Consider the following 14257-nt stretch of genomic DNA (forward strand, 5'->3'; position numbering starts at 1 on the left):
GTGGTTAGGGTCTGGACACTATAGCAACATCTGGGTGGGCATTTTGATCGATAGTATCATTACTCGCAGCTGTACCTGACGTTTCTCCTCTTATGGAGCTGTAATGAAACCCTGAGGAGTCTCTATCCCCTTCCCCTCCCCTTCTCTGCTTTTCCCCATTCTGACAAAGAATGGTGAAAGAAGACAATGGTTTAGTGAAAAGGGGTGGTTGACCTAACATTTTTGAAAGGGGTGTGTAATGACAAAATTTCATGGTCAGGGCTGAGAAATTTATATTTACATCTCTGGATGTAAATATAAATTATTCATTGTCTTCAGATGTGGAAATTGATAATTGGTTAACGTTGGTCTACTTTATTTTATCATACTGGTGCTTTCACAACATGAATAGTCCTTTCCTCTTTGGCATACCCATAGATTCCAAACACTTTTAGTGACTCATCTCCATATCTAGCAGCATCCAATTGCACCAGCTATTCTTCCTATCTGAGGATGCCATGAAAACCATCATCCATACACTTATCATTTCCCATCTTGAATATTGTAACATTGTAACCTTCTCCTCATTGGCCTCCCACTCTCTCACCTCGCCCCCCTCATGTTTATACTTAACAGGGCTGCAAAACTCATCTTCCACTCCCGCCGTTCCTCTTCTGCATCCCCTCTCTGCCTTGCCTTCACTGGCTCCCCTACCCCTACATAATCCTTTTCAAAGTACTTACCCTCTCCTAGAAGGCCCTCTCCCACTCCACTGCCCCATACATTGGCATCCTTCTCTCAATTCACTCTCCATCCCATTCCCTGCAATTGGCCAGGGACCGTCGCCTTTCCTCCACTCTGATCACCTAATCCCATTCCAGAATCCAAGATTTTTCCCGGGCTGCCCCCTCCACTGGAACAACCTCCCATGCTGCATCCAACTGTCTCCCAATGTGTGCACCTTCAAACGTGCACTAAAAACTCACCATTTCCTCAAAGCCTACCACTCATCCACCTAACCTTCTCTCAATGCTTGATCTCCTCACCTCTCTTCCCTTGTCCAGCTATTCACTCTTCTCGCAATTGATCTCTGACTACTCATTGTGCCTCCTATCTGTTTGCCCTTCCTTTAGGATTTAAGGTCTTACGAGCAGGGCCCTCTTCCCTCCTGTCTCTCTACCTATTCTTCTCCTCCAAATCCACGGTGCTAGTTATGTTTGGAGATATTGAAGTAATGATATTTTTGTTCACTGTTCTGTACTGTTTTACTGTGTATGGTACACAGTCTGTTTTCTGTATGATGCTGCGGAGCCCTTGTAGCGCCCTATAAATAAAGATTAATATTATTAATAATAATAATACTAGAGGCCTCCACTTACAATTCTCATCTGGTACTCATTGTTTCTTTCTACAGGTCTAACAATCGTGAACGACTATTCAATATCTCTCCTCCATTTATCCTGTCTCTTTATTACCTCTGTATCCATCTCTGTCTATGGAGTTAGTCTCTTTCAGACCAATAGTGTACTCATGAGCTTGTCTAAACAATGACAGTAAGCTAAAGTGTACCCTTTTAGATGTGTATGCAAACATTTGGGCTAAAAGGCACCCCCTGTAGGCGATGGGCCATCACCAGGTTCTCTGGCCAAGAGGCTAGTTGCTTGAAACCCGAGGTGCTATATGCCCTGATGCGAGCTGAGCCGGAGTTGCCCGAAAATGCACTAGGGGATGGAGCACACCTTTTTCACAGTGTAAGACACTACAGCACTTTGATTTTTAGTGGCAACACTTTCCTTTTCCCTAGACTTTTGGCCGAGTGCAAGAACAATTTTTAAACTTCCAGCTGAAAGGCAGGGGCCTATATTTTAGACACTGCACCGTTTACATCTCCACTTTTCACGTTTTTTGTGTTTGTGTGTTTTTGTCATGGTTTTTGGGGAGCAGGATCGTTATGAGCCACCATCCTTACCCAAGTTTGTTGGATGCCTATTGTCAATCATGTCGGGTGACTAAAGGAAATAAACACCATCTGTAGATCTGCTTCTGTTTATTTTCACCAAGATTCCCTTACGACTTTCCCCTGTCCTTATTATTTTTGTAGGTTTTATTTTAGTATTCTACCAGTAGCGTCAAAGGTGATTGATTTTAAAAAAAGCATTCAAGAAAAAACGTACTTTTTATGATTGTGCTTCTTTAAAGTCCAACTGAAACTGCAAACAGGCATCTTTTTAATGAATGTGTTCCTTAACTGATTCTGCATGCACTTGAACTTTAACTTCTCCTTTTAATGAAATTGTTATACTTATGTTATCAACTAATTGCTGTTCTCATATAGCTGCTACATAATACCCAATGCGCTTTTACACCATTCACTTGTGTATTACATTTAATAACCCATGTGTTACAATATAACAAATGCATCATCTCTACAAGAGTTAGTAATACATTTTATCCGAAAATCAAATTAAGGAAAACACTAGAGCAACAGAATGCAGTCTAAGCAGCCTTTTTAGAATTAGGCCACTGTGCTGTATGTTATGTATAATTTAATGATAGCTGAAGTTGTTTATTATGTAGCAGAATTGGCATTGGCCAACAATAAGTGACACTGTTTGATTTTTGTCAAAATCCAGTAGGCATAGTTAAGAAAAATGAGAGTATATCAGACTGCAGATTAGAACTTTGTTAGACCATTTTATGCAGCACTATACACATTTGCGAGAGGATTTCAACATGTGTTGTCAGCATTAAGTCAACTGTACTTGAACTCTCACTTTAAGCAGCAATCCTATGAAAGAAATCAGGGGGTAAATGTATCAAGCTGAGAGTTTTCCGGCGGGTTTGAAAAGTGGAGCTGTTGCCTATAGCAACCAATCAGATTCTAGCTATCATTTTGTAGAATGTACTAAATAAATGATAGCTAGAATCTGATTGGTTTTGCAAACCCGCCAGAAAACTCTCAGCTTGATACATTTACCCCCAGGTGTGTTTTTAACATAAATCACATTTTTTCTCCATGCTACTAGTAATGATTCTGGACTACCACGGCAACTCGCATGACACATAATTTTATGATTTATTCTTTGGAATGTCCCTCTGAGCTTTGTCTGCACTGAGATATTCTTATTCTCCACTCTAAGCCATCACATGACATGAGAGCTGTGAGACTGTGTCTGTGTAGCAGACTGACTGTGTCTGGCAGCCATTTGTGTTTGCCAAACAGAATCCTTTATAAGCGGAGATAATGATTTGTAGGAGGATAGCTAAGAAAGTTGCATGCTTAAACTTGCGTTTTAAAGAAAAGTAATACATATTGTATTTGGGGTTGTTTCTTTAAAGGATAATTTCACCCAAAGTTAAAAAATATGTTTCGGGTGAAGCATTTAAAGTACAATCTGTTCCTAAAAGGTTACTTACCTGGTGCCTGACGTTTAAGCTTATCTGGAGGATCCCTCGACATTTTCCGCATGTTAGGTAAGTCACCTGTTGGGCTTGGGTTGTAATTTTAATATTCAATTGAATTTTCAGTTTAGGGTGGTTTATCCTTTAACACCATAGTTGCCTACTCTGGCGGAATGTCTTGGAGTCCTCTTGGACTTCCAAAAGAGCATGGCAACTTCCCGGATCCCAGCCAGTTTGGTAAGTTAAATGGAGAGGGTGGGACTTTATGACGCAATTCACGCATCATCGTGATCCCGCCCCTTGCTGTTATAGGCAAAAAATGGGGATGACCGTTTGGGAGGCGGGGCCAATGATACATTTCTCAGAGCCCCACAACAACATGTCCTCCCGCCCCCCGGACCTCCTGGAAAATAAATTGCCATAGTTGACAAGTATGTTTAACACCTTAAAACTCTTTCTTAAAGGGTAATATTCCCTGATTGATAGATGAACACCACGAAAACTGCAGACAGTTGATGGCTGTCATCAACTGACCTGAGGAGAAGCACAAGTAATCAGACCATGGTAAAGCAAAACCTCCCCTCGAGTTTGTGCATAGTTATAGGGTGGAATTTTGCTGCAGGGTAATGACTACAATTTCTCTCCTCAACTATCTTATGGAATGTGTAGTGATGTTAAATAGGGAGAGAAGAGGGGAATAGTCCACTGGATCACAGGAGAGGAACAAGGAGGAAAAGAGAGTTGTCTGCTGGGAGAGAGCTTCTATCAGTCATTGCTATTAGTTGCTGATAGACCTGTTTCCTGTTCTGCATTAAATTCTGGCAGCTAATTGGAGTTCAGAGCAGGATAGTAAAAATGATCTTTATAAACCAAAACTAGTGGGGGTATCATGTTTTATACAAGTCACCAGATGGGAGTTGGATTTGTTTAGTAGCCTCTAGATTGACAACAGTTTTCGTATACTGACCACCAGGATAGGGTCATTTCATAACAGGCATCAGATTGGACTCAGTTTGCTAAACTGGCCACAAGATTGGTGTTTGTACTGTATACTAAGCATCTCTATACTGTACACTGGTTTGGCACCATCTTTGCATTCTGCCCAGCAGAACATGCTCTTTGTTGCATATTAGAAAACAGAATAAACTTTGCTGTATAAGATAATTACTAGAAGAAGTGTAGTGCAACACATTGGACTCTACACAGGATACACAGTCACCCCCCTAAGGTTAGAGGAGAGGAAGGGGTTCTTTACAGTAAGGGAAGTCAAGATATGGAATTCACTGGCAGGGAAAGTTGTGATGACAGATTCAATTGATATGTTTGAGAAAGGTTTAGACAAATGTTTACCAGAAAAGGGTATCCAGTTTAATGCTCGTTAATTGCAACAAATTGGCGGTTGCTTTATCTGGATCAATTTCAAATATAAGAGAGGGATCGCAGGAGATCCAAAATAGGTTGAACTTGATGGACTGGTGTCTTTTTTCAACCTCATCAACTGTGTTACTATGTTACATAGCAGAGGGAAATAAATAAATAAAGTGTGTATAAGAAGAAAGAACTAGCTCTAAACTTCACACTGTTCCTCCAGGTTTCTAGCTGTACCACTGGAGCCACAGCCCTCATATTATACACGTGTTACATTTATTACAATGTCTTAAATCAGGTAGTTAAAAGCTACTGCACTAAATGTTATAATAGTTTGCAAATGGAAAGCTCCAACAACAAACTAGAATTTACTTACATACCAAGATGAGTGTAGATAAAGAAGTTATAATAAGTAAGGGACTGAAGATCAAAATAGTGGTCCATAGTACAAGTTCTGGGGCCTGATTCATTAAGGATCTTAACTTGAGAAACTTCTTATTTCATTCTCCTGGACAAAACCATGTTACAATGCAAGGGGTGCAAATTAGTATTCTGTTTTGCGCATAAGTAAAATACTGCCTGTTTTTTCATGTAGCACACAAATATCAACGTTAAATTTCAGTGTACAAATAAGCTATCAAGTATTTGTGTGCTACATGAAAAAACAGTCAGTATTTAACTTATGTGCAAAACAGAATACTAATTTGCACCCCTTGCATTGTGACATGGTTTTGTCCAGGAGAATGAAATAAGAAGTTTCTCAAGTTAAGATCCTTAATGAATCATGCCCTTGCTTCTTAAGTGTGACTGTTATTTCCATGAATTAGGCCTATTTAGCATTAGTTCACACATGTCTCTTCAAAATCAGGGTAAAACCTATGCTATAATAACTTCTTAGTCTTGCTGTTCTCTGCACAAGTTCATTTTTATTATTCTGCCTTTTCTTCATCTGCCTTGTCTCATTTTGCTTATGTGGAATGTAAAATATTAATGACCCATTGTGAATGCTGAGACTTTAAAGTTGTGCACCTGATTGTTCTCACTTTCTTCATATGCCTTGCAGCATCTGCTAACACAACGTTGCTCTATTTTTAGAAATAATCTACGACAGTGTTTAACAGCACCAGTACTGTATTGCATGCAAATGAGATAAAACAGATATGTGAACACCATAATATACACCATAACATAATAAAATACATAAGGAATAAAATGAGGTGTTGTTAAAACTTCTGTAGCTTGATGATTTACACAAATACATAAACGCCAAGGGCCGATATACCAACCCTGCACATTCTTAAACCTTTTCCCTTAGATTTAGTTCAACATACTTATGACCTGTAATAACAAGACGGACACGTCTACATTTTGGCGAACTAAGCTCTCAGTTTATTAAATACAAGGGGTGGCAATGAAAGCAGATGTAGCAACAGCTACCAGTCGATACGAATCAACAAATTGGGATGGCCAGCTGGCCCTGAATCCTCAGCGCTACTTTATGGCGTCAGAAAGACTCCGCATCAGAAAGACTCCACCTCTTCTGGCATCAGAAAGACTACGCCTCTTCTGGCCTCAAAAGGGCACGCTTTCACAAATGTTACCCTTGGCACTTCACAAGTAACCCTGGGAGAGACATAATCGAAGGAGGAAGAGTACTGCTGCCCAACATAGCTCTTGCACCATGTATTAGGCCGCTATCTGCAATGTTTTCCCGCCGAATGTGCCTCATCTGAATTAGGAGAAAAAACGTGGTTAATAGCAACAAGCATCAGGCAGATATAAAAACAGAGCAGAAGGGAAGGTGAGTGGGAAATCCTGCAAGAAAGAGAACGACTTCCGGTCTACACTAACTTATGAGGACTTGGTTATCCCACCCCTTGGAATCCGATTGGATGTTTCAACTGGAGGAAAAGTTAACAATTTTCAGGTAAGTGCATTGCTGGTAATAAGAGCCGGGCGTTTCGTTTAGTTTCATTCATCCCAATACAGGTCCTCATTTGTCATAGTGAAACAGTAATTGATTATGTAACATTGAAGAGGTTATAGGTAATTATAAGTCAAGTCTAGAGATCAGTAAATATGCTAAGATTCACACTTGCCACTCAGAGTGACAACTTTAGTACTATCCTGCGCACTATATGCATAAACAACATCCCTTAGATTGTATGCTCTTCTGAGCAGGGCCATCTCTCCTCCTGTTTCCACCACTTCTAACTCTGCTCTCCAGCTACTTAGCCCTCCTCCTCAAAGGTCCTCCACCCCACGTCCACTTTCGCTCCCTCCTCCCCCCTGGGGGTCTCCCTGTCTTCCGCGCCCCCCTTCTTGGGCCCCGTCGTTTTCAGATCCTCCCTCCCCCTTCCCCGCCCTCTCTAGCTGTGCATTGAGCGTACTGAGTTGCTGTGTTTACTGTACTGTGCTGTCTCCCATTGTATTGTGATTTTGTTTGTCTCTGTACGGCGCTGCGGATGCCTTGTAGCGCCTTATAAATAAATATTAATAATAATAATAATAATAATAAACAAGTACAGATCAGACGCATAAAATAAAGACAGTCCCACCATTGCCTTTTTTCATGACAAATGATGCTAAAGTGAGTAGAAATTCAAAAGCAAAAATTAAAATTTGTATTTAACTCAGTGGCTAAAAAAAACTGATAGTAAGCAGGACTTTAAAGTTACGTTTTTACTATTTCCAGCATGTGCACAGGTGAAAAACAGCAAGTGGTCAAACAAATAACATAGACCAGGGGCAAGAGATTATTCAACTGTCAGTGGCGCATGCAGGGGGGGTTTCTGGTTCCCCAGGAACCCCTCCTCTCCGGGAACCAACGGTACTCCACAGCAGCCGCTGCGCTGTCAAAGAAGCGTCCGCGGCAGTGCTGTATTGTAGTATAATACAGCACTGCTGCGGATGCTTCTTGACAGCGCCGCGGCTGCTGTAGAATTCAGACTCGCTAAAATGGAGCTGCTGCGCATGCTCTCTCTCTCGCTCTATTTTTTTTTTCCCCGGGTGGGCGGAAACCCCCCCTTCTAAATCCTGCATTCGCCTCTGACTGTAGTAATAGAACAACAGTTTTACAGAGACACACTGATAGAGATTATTATTATTATTATTATTATTATTATTATTATCATCATAGATTTGTAAGGTGCCACAGTGCTCTGCAGTGCCCTACGGGTAGGGAAAACAGGACATACATAAAACAAGGACATACAAGGCAGACAAAATAAATGTAGACATGAAAACAAAGGGTAGAGGATCCTGCTCATTAGAGAGCTTACAATCTAAGTGGATGAAGGCACAGCTGAAACATGAGGAGTGAGTGTGGCTTAGAGTGGAGTTTGGGACAGCTGAGAGTGTATAAGTGTGAATACTATCATCTGGAATAAGGTAAGCTTAAAAAAAAAAGAGATGGATTTTTAGAGAAAGTCTAGAGATTTGAAGGCTGTGGGCAAGCCTGATTTGGTGTGGTAGGGAATTCCATACGTGGGGGCAGCATGGGGGAAGTCTTGTAAGTGCGAGTGAGAGGTGGTTACCAGAGATGAGACAAAGTGCAGGTCAGAGATAGATATAAGAGATGGGAGGGTGAGTATTTTGATATGAGATTTGGGATATATGCAGGGGTAGCGTTGTTGAGGGCTTTGTAGGTAAGGGTGAGTAATTTAAATTGGATTCTGGAGGACACAGAGAGCCAGTGTGGGGAGTTGCAAAGTGGTGCAGCAGATGTGGAGCGGTGAGAGAGGAAGATCATTCTTGCAACAGCATTTAGGTGTCACTCACCGGACTGTGAGTGCTACTTCTCGTGTGTTTAGGAGCCGTGGCCGTCCGCCATCCTGAGGGTCTGCGCATGTGCAGCCCTTTCAAGCCTTCAGTATCTGTTACTTTTCATTCATTGGCTGATCAGGCAACACTCCCAATTTAAAGCACCTGTGGTCAATACCTCGTTGTCTGATCTTGGAGTCTCATTCCCATGAGCCTCTGAAGGTGTTCCTGTGTTTCCTCGTGTATTCAGCTCCTGCTGATTACTGTTATTTCTATTGTGGTTTCCAGACCACTTCAACTCTCCTGTGTTCATCGTGTCTACACCAGCTGATTCCTATCCGCTGCCTCCGTTGTTTCTACAGAGTTCCTACTCACTTCAACTCTCCTGTGTTCATCGTGTCTACACCAGCTGATTCCTATCCGCTGCCTCCGTTGTTTCTACAGAGTTCCTACTCACTTCAACTCTCCTGTGTTCATCGTGTCTGCACCAGCCGATTCCTATCCGCTGCCTCCGTTGCTTCTACAGAGTTCCTACTCACTTCAACTCTCCTGTGTTCATCGTGTCTGCACCAGCTGATTCCTATCCGCTGCCTCCGTTGCTTCTACAGAGTTCCTGCTCACCTCAACTCCCCGGTGTTCATCGTGTCTGCAGCCAGCTGATTCCTATCCGCTGCCTCCGTTGCTTCTACAGAGTTCCTGCTCACCTCAACTCCCCGGTGTTCATCGTGTCTGCAGCCAGCTGATTCCTATCCGCTGCCTCCGCTGCTTCTACAGATTTCCTGCTCACCTCAACTCCCCGGTGTTCATCGTGTCTGCAGCCAGCTGATTCCTATCCGCTGCCTCCGCTGCTTCTACAGATTTCCTGCTCACCTCAACTCCCCGGTGTTCATCGTGTCTGCAGCCAGCTGATTCCTATCCGCTGCCTCCGTTGCTTCTACAGAGTTCCAGCTCATCTCAACTCTCCTGTGTTCATCGGATCAGCGCTCCGCTGCTTCCATCTCTGCTACTGGAGTTCAGACCGCCTCAACTCTCCCGTGTTCTTCAAGTTCCAGTTCCATTTACTACTGCTTCCAGAGTATTGCCTCGTTCATGATGGTTTGCCTGCCGTGCGCTGCACCAACTTGATTACCGCTTCCACCTTCCAGTGATCTCTCCTCCTGCCGGCCTCCAGCCGTTCAGGTATCCCTGCACTCCTCTCTGACAGCCTGCTCTCCTGAACCACGGTATGCATACTTCTCATTGACTTTGCTGGTGTATTGCATATCTTGCTGGACTGTGTTGTGTTCTCCTCCGGAGTCCTCTATCCACTGAGACTATTGCTATCATTGACTTTTTTCTCCTATTTGCCTGGATTGTTATTGTGACTTTGTATACTTTAGCAGTGCTGCTCTGTTATCATTGTATTGTGATATCATCGTGGGATCAAGTTCTGTGTAACTGTGTATACTCTGCATAGCATTCATCTCCTCGTGCCCTCCTCACATATATATTGCAGTGGTACAACTTGCTATATGCAGACCACTGCTTCCAGTTCCCTGTGACACCAGTTTCAAGTATCCTCTCACATAGCAGTGGTACAACTTGCTATACGCAGACCACTGACTTCCCTGTTATCTACCTTCACCTGGATTCCATTCCTTTACCTAGACAGCGGTACAACTTGCTATACGCAGACCGCTGACTCTCACTACCTCCTCGCTACCTCTGGACATTCCTCCTCACTATAGCAGTGGTACAACTTGCTATACGCAGACCACTGACTACCCTCACGTTTCCTTGTCCATCCAGTTCCTCGTGTTCAATTATATACTCTCTACCAGTGCTGCTAGTCATAGACTTTCCTCGAGCATTCTCTTACCATCTGCTGTTTCTCCAGTTCCGTTGTCACCCTGCTACCAGAGTACCTATTACCATCTATATTACTCTGGTAAGCCAACATCTGGTGATTTCCTGGGCAAAGACTCCTAGTGCCCGTGACATTAGGATGGATTGAAGTGTGGATATGTGGGTGTTGAGAATGCCAGATAGAAATGCTGGTAAACCAGATCCAGCTGGAGTACACACAGAATGCAACAGAGAGTCAGAGAGCAGTCAAATCCAAAATTGGGTTAATGTACAGGGAAAGGGGAATATGGGAGACACATGGAATTGTCAGAATCAAAGCAGGTCATCTGGCCAATCTAAGGTCAAAGAGCAGAAATAGTAAAAATACAGGCAGATAGCAGATAGCCGAAAGGCTGGAACACAGACACAAAGTCAATGATGTGGCAAACATAATTTATAGGTAGAGGTTTAAATGGGTCTCTGGTTGCCATGATCATCATCAGGTGTGTGCGTGTGACTGCGCTTGCATGGAAACCACCAAGCATGCTACAGAGGATTCACACTGAGCATCTTCACGGGTTGTAAAATGTCTTCTACACAAAACACCTGAGAATGCCCAGAGTTCTGAACATTACTGGCTCTCAAAACTAATTTCTTCTATAAAACCTACCAGTTCTCTTCCTTACCCACCCCCACTTCTTCGCCCTTACGCTGACTCACCCCTCTGAGCCATCCCTGGTTGTCTAACCCTGCTGTCTAGATTGTAAGCTCTCATGAGCAGGGCCCTCTTCACTCATGTTCTCCTCCATGCCACCAATACACCTATGTCTGCCTAGCCTCTCAGTCAGTCAGTGCTTTGCTGTATGCACTTTGGTCTGACCCTTTGTGGCGCCTTATGAATAAATAATATTAATAATTTATGTCTTTCAGTGATGGAAATTAGAAAAATGATGTAGCAATAAAACAGAAAAAGGATAAAATTATTATTTTATTTTATTTAAAAAAATAAAATAAAAAAATCTAACTTTACATTGGAAAAGTAATGGAGAATGGATTGTCCCGCCAGACATTATGAAGTTAGGTCACTATTTACCTAGCTAGCATCTTTTATAGCTTGTGGTTCAACAAGAGTGCTTTGATATGTGTTAAAGCAATTTTATTTTTATGTTGAAAATTTTAAAAATTGTGACTTGGGCAGTGCTGCCAAAAAGAGCTACAGACGGAAGATGTAGACAAGCCTACGTGTTGTACTATAAGGAGAAAGACTGTGAGGAGGCAGAGATGGTCAATTCCTCCTGTCTCCGATATGTTACTTCACGCACTATGGGGGATAATTAACAAACAGTGATGGTGCACTATCGTGCACTTACCGTAAAATCAATGGCCCCCTGTGTGTCCTGCATATTTAAGAAGGGTGCATTGCAGCAGATATCGTGGATATCTGCTGCTTTGCATTCCTTTTTGTTTTTGGGAGCAGTCACCATTCTACAGTATGGTGACTGCTCCCAACCGCAATCTAACAAGTTAAGAAAAAAAGTTTTTTACGGTAACTTGTCATGGTAATGTACGCCAGCTGAAGCTGGTGTACATTATCATAATTGAAAGATTTCATTGCTGTCAGCTCTGCTCCGAAGAGCAGAGCTGGACAGCGCATGTGTGGAGGGATCACATGATCCCTCCCTGTCATTCACCGCTAGCTTCCCGCAACTATAGTTGCAGAGACAGAGCGGAGATGTCTTCACTCAGGGTTTCACTCGGCGCATGTGCACTGGAGTCAGAAGAGGAGCCCCGTTCATCGCATGCTGCTTCGGGAATGAAGAGGCAGTGGTAAGTATGTTTTCCACTTCACAGGAACAGCAGTTTTTCGGAACTGCTGTTCCTGTGTTGCTTTTTTAATAAATATGAGAAATAGTTCAATCCTTATCAATGCGATAAGGATTGAATTTTTTTTTCACATTTTGCGAGTGTTGATAAATGTGCCCCTATGTTTCGAGGGCTAGGGTCATGTGCGAAATATGAAAAGCAGATAAGGAGTCCTGACTGTTTGCATGCCAAAAACCTTCATCTTGGGGTTTGTACTATACTATAGTGCCTCTACAAGTGCACCCACTCTCTGATGTTTACTTACCATGCTTCAACCTGCTTGTAAGGCCTGGAAAGCCTTGTGACTGTATAGAGTTTAACCAATTACTTCCATTTTATGGAAGAACATAAACAGTTAATTTAGGTTTCAGGGTGTTTTCTGCAGTACAATGACCTCAACTGCAGCCAAATCAGTGACATCTCTCCCTTATATGCCACATAAGCCATCACCTTTGGCTGTGCCCTCAACCTTGGTGCTATCGTGAGTGGTTGACTACTGTGCAAAGGACTTATATAGACTGGCGATGTTACTTTCTTCTTTTTACTGAGAGTACTAGTGCCAAGGAAAGGAATTACTGTCACAAGTTACACTGCCAGGAATTACATTTTCCTCTTACTTTAAAAATAATCGTTCATGTACGTTATCGTCTTGGGTATGACATGTAGAAAGCCCACCTCTTCTCCTACATTTTCATTGTTTATATTAACCAGAGTTAACTGTCCTCAAATTACTAATGTTTTCTGTCTTTGCCATCGCGTAATCTTAAATTTTGGATTGCACTTCCATTCAGCCCTTTAACTCCTTAGACCAGGGGGTAAATGTATGAACATGCGGGTTCTTCAACACCCGCGTGTTCAGCGATTAAATTTCAATCGGTGCTGCATTGTAAAGGGGAACTTCCCTTTACAATGCAGCGCCGCTTGAAATTTAATCGCTGAACACGCGGGTGTTGAAGAACCCGCATGTTCATACATTTACCCCCAGGATTATTACTTTTGTGACCAGAGCACATTTGACAGTTTTTCTATGTTTTGGTTATAAAAAAAAACATTTTTTAACTGCTTTGGTTTCCCTAGTAAATTTCACATTATTGTTATCAGGACAGATAGTTATTTCTTTTCTTGGCATAATGAAAAATCTTCTTATTTTTATGTGCATTTTACAGAGAAAATAGACAAAACAAATACATTTTACCTGATTAATCCTATGTCGACTTTACCCATTTAGAGCAATGCATAGAAAGTTGAACCTCAAGGGCCTGATTAGCAGTTGGACATGTGTGCATTTGTGTGTTGTCCTTTGTGTATCACACAAAATTTGTCGCACTGTGCATACATACAGCTTGTGCCGGTGCGTTGAGCTGTGCGTATCAAACAGTTGCTGCCCCTTGTGCTTTGAGAGTGCAATTGTAGTATTGTAAGGGCATGGAGGTGCAAGTTATACACCCCCCCCCCCCTGAGCTGCGCATGTATATAAGGTTAGAGTTGAAATGTGTATTTTGTAGGAGTATTCTTTATGACAAAGTAGTATCAAGTGTTGCGTTAAAAAAAATTGAATGTACAACTGTGCACAGAAGTTATCGCTGTAAGTGCACCATTAACTCATATTATCACGGTTATCACCATAACCGGCTACATAACCAGTAAAAAGGTTCTGAATATTACATACTCATGAGCTTCTCATTGTCACAAGGAGGTAATATCAAACATTAGGAATCATCCCCAAGGAATATTTGAAATGTATTTCTACCATTGTTATTGTGGTTTGTTGTATCTGCTGTGTAAATTATACTCTGACTATCAATGGGAGATCTTCTGGAGTTGTGTGAATACCCTTATATACAGAGGATGGTTTGAACAGTGCTGTTTTCAGTATTGCTCAGCACATAATATTTCTCATCTCTTAGTAAAATATCAACAACTGTAGCGAACGGCTTGTATAGTGCTGATTTTAGCGAATAGTTTATTTTTCTACTAACATCATTGTTGGTTAATTCATTGCTTGTTTGTATTTGATAATTAGTGGTATTGGAGCTCATATCTTGTTTATTTAATTATT

This window comes from Mixophyes fleayi, chromosome 5 (genome assembly GCF_038048845.1).
Source record: "Mixophyes fleayi isolate aMixFle1 chromosome 5, aMixFle1.hap1, whole genome shotgun sequence".
Lineage (NCBI taxonomy): Eukaryota > Metazoa > Chordata > Amphibia > Anura > Limnodynastidae > Mixophyes > Mixophyes fleayi.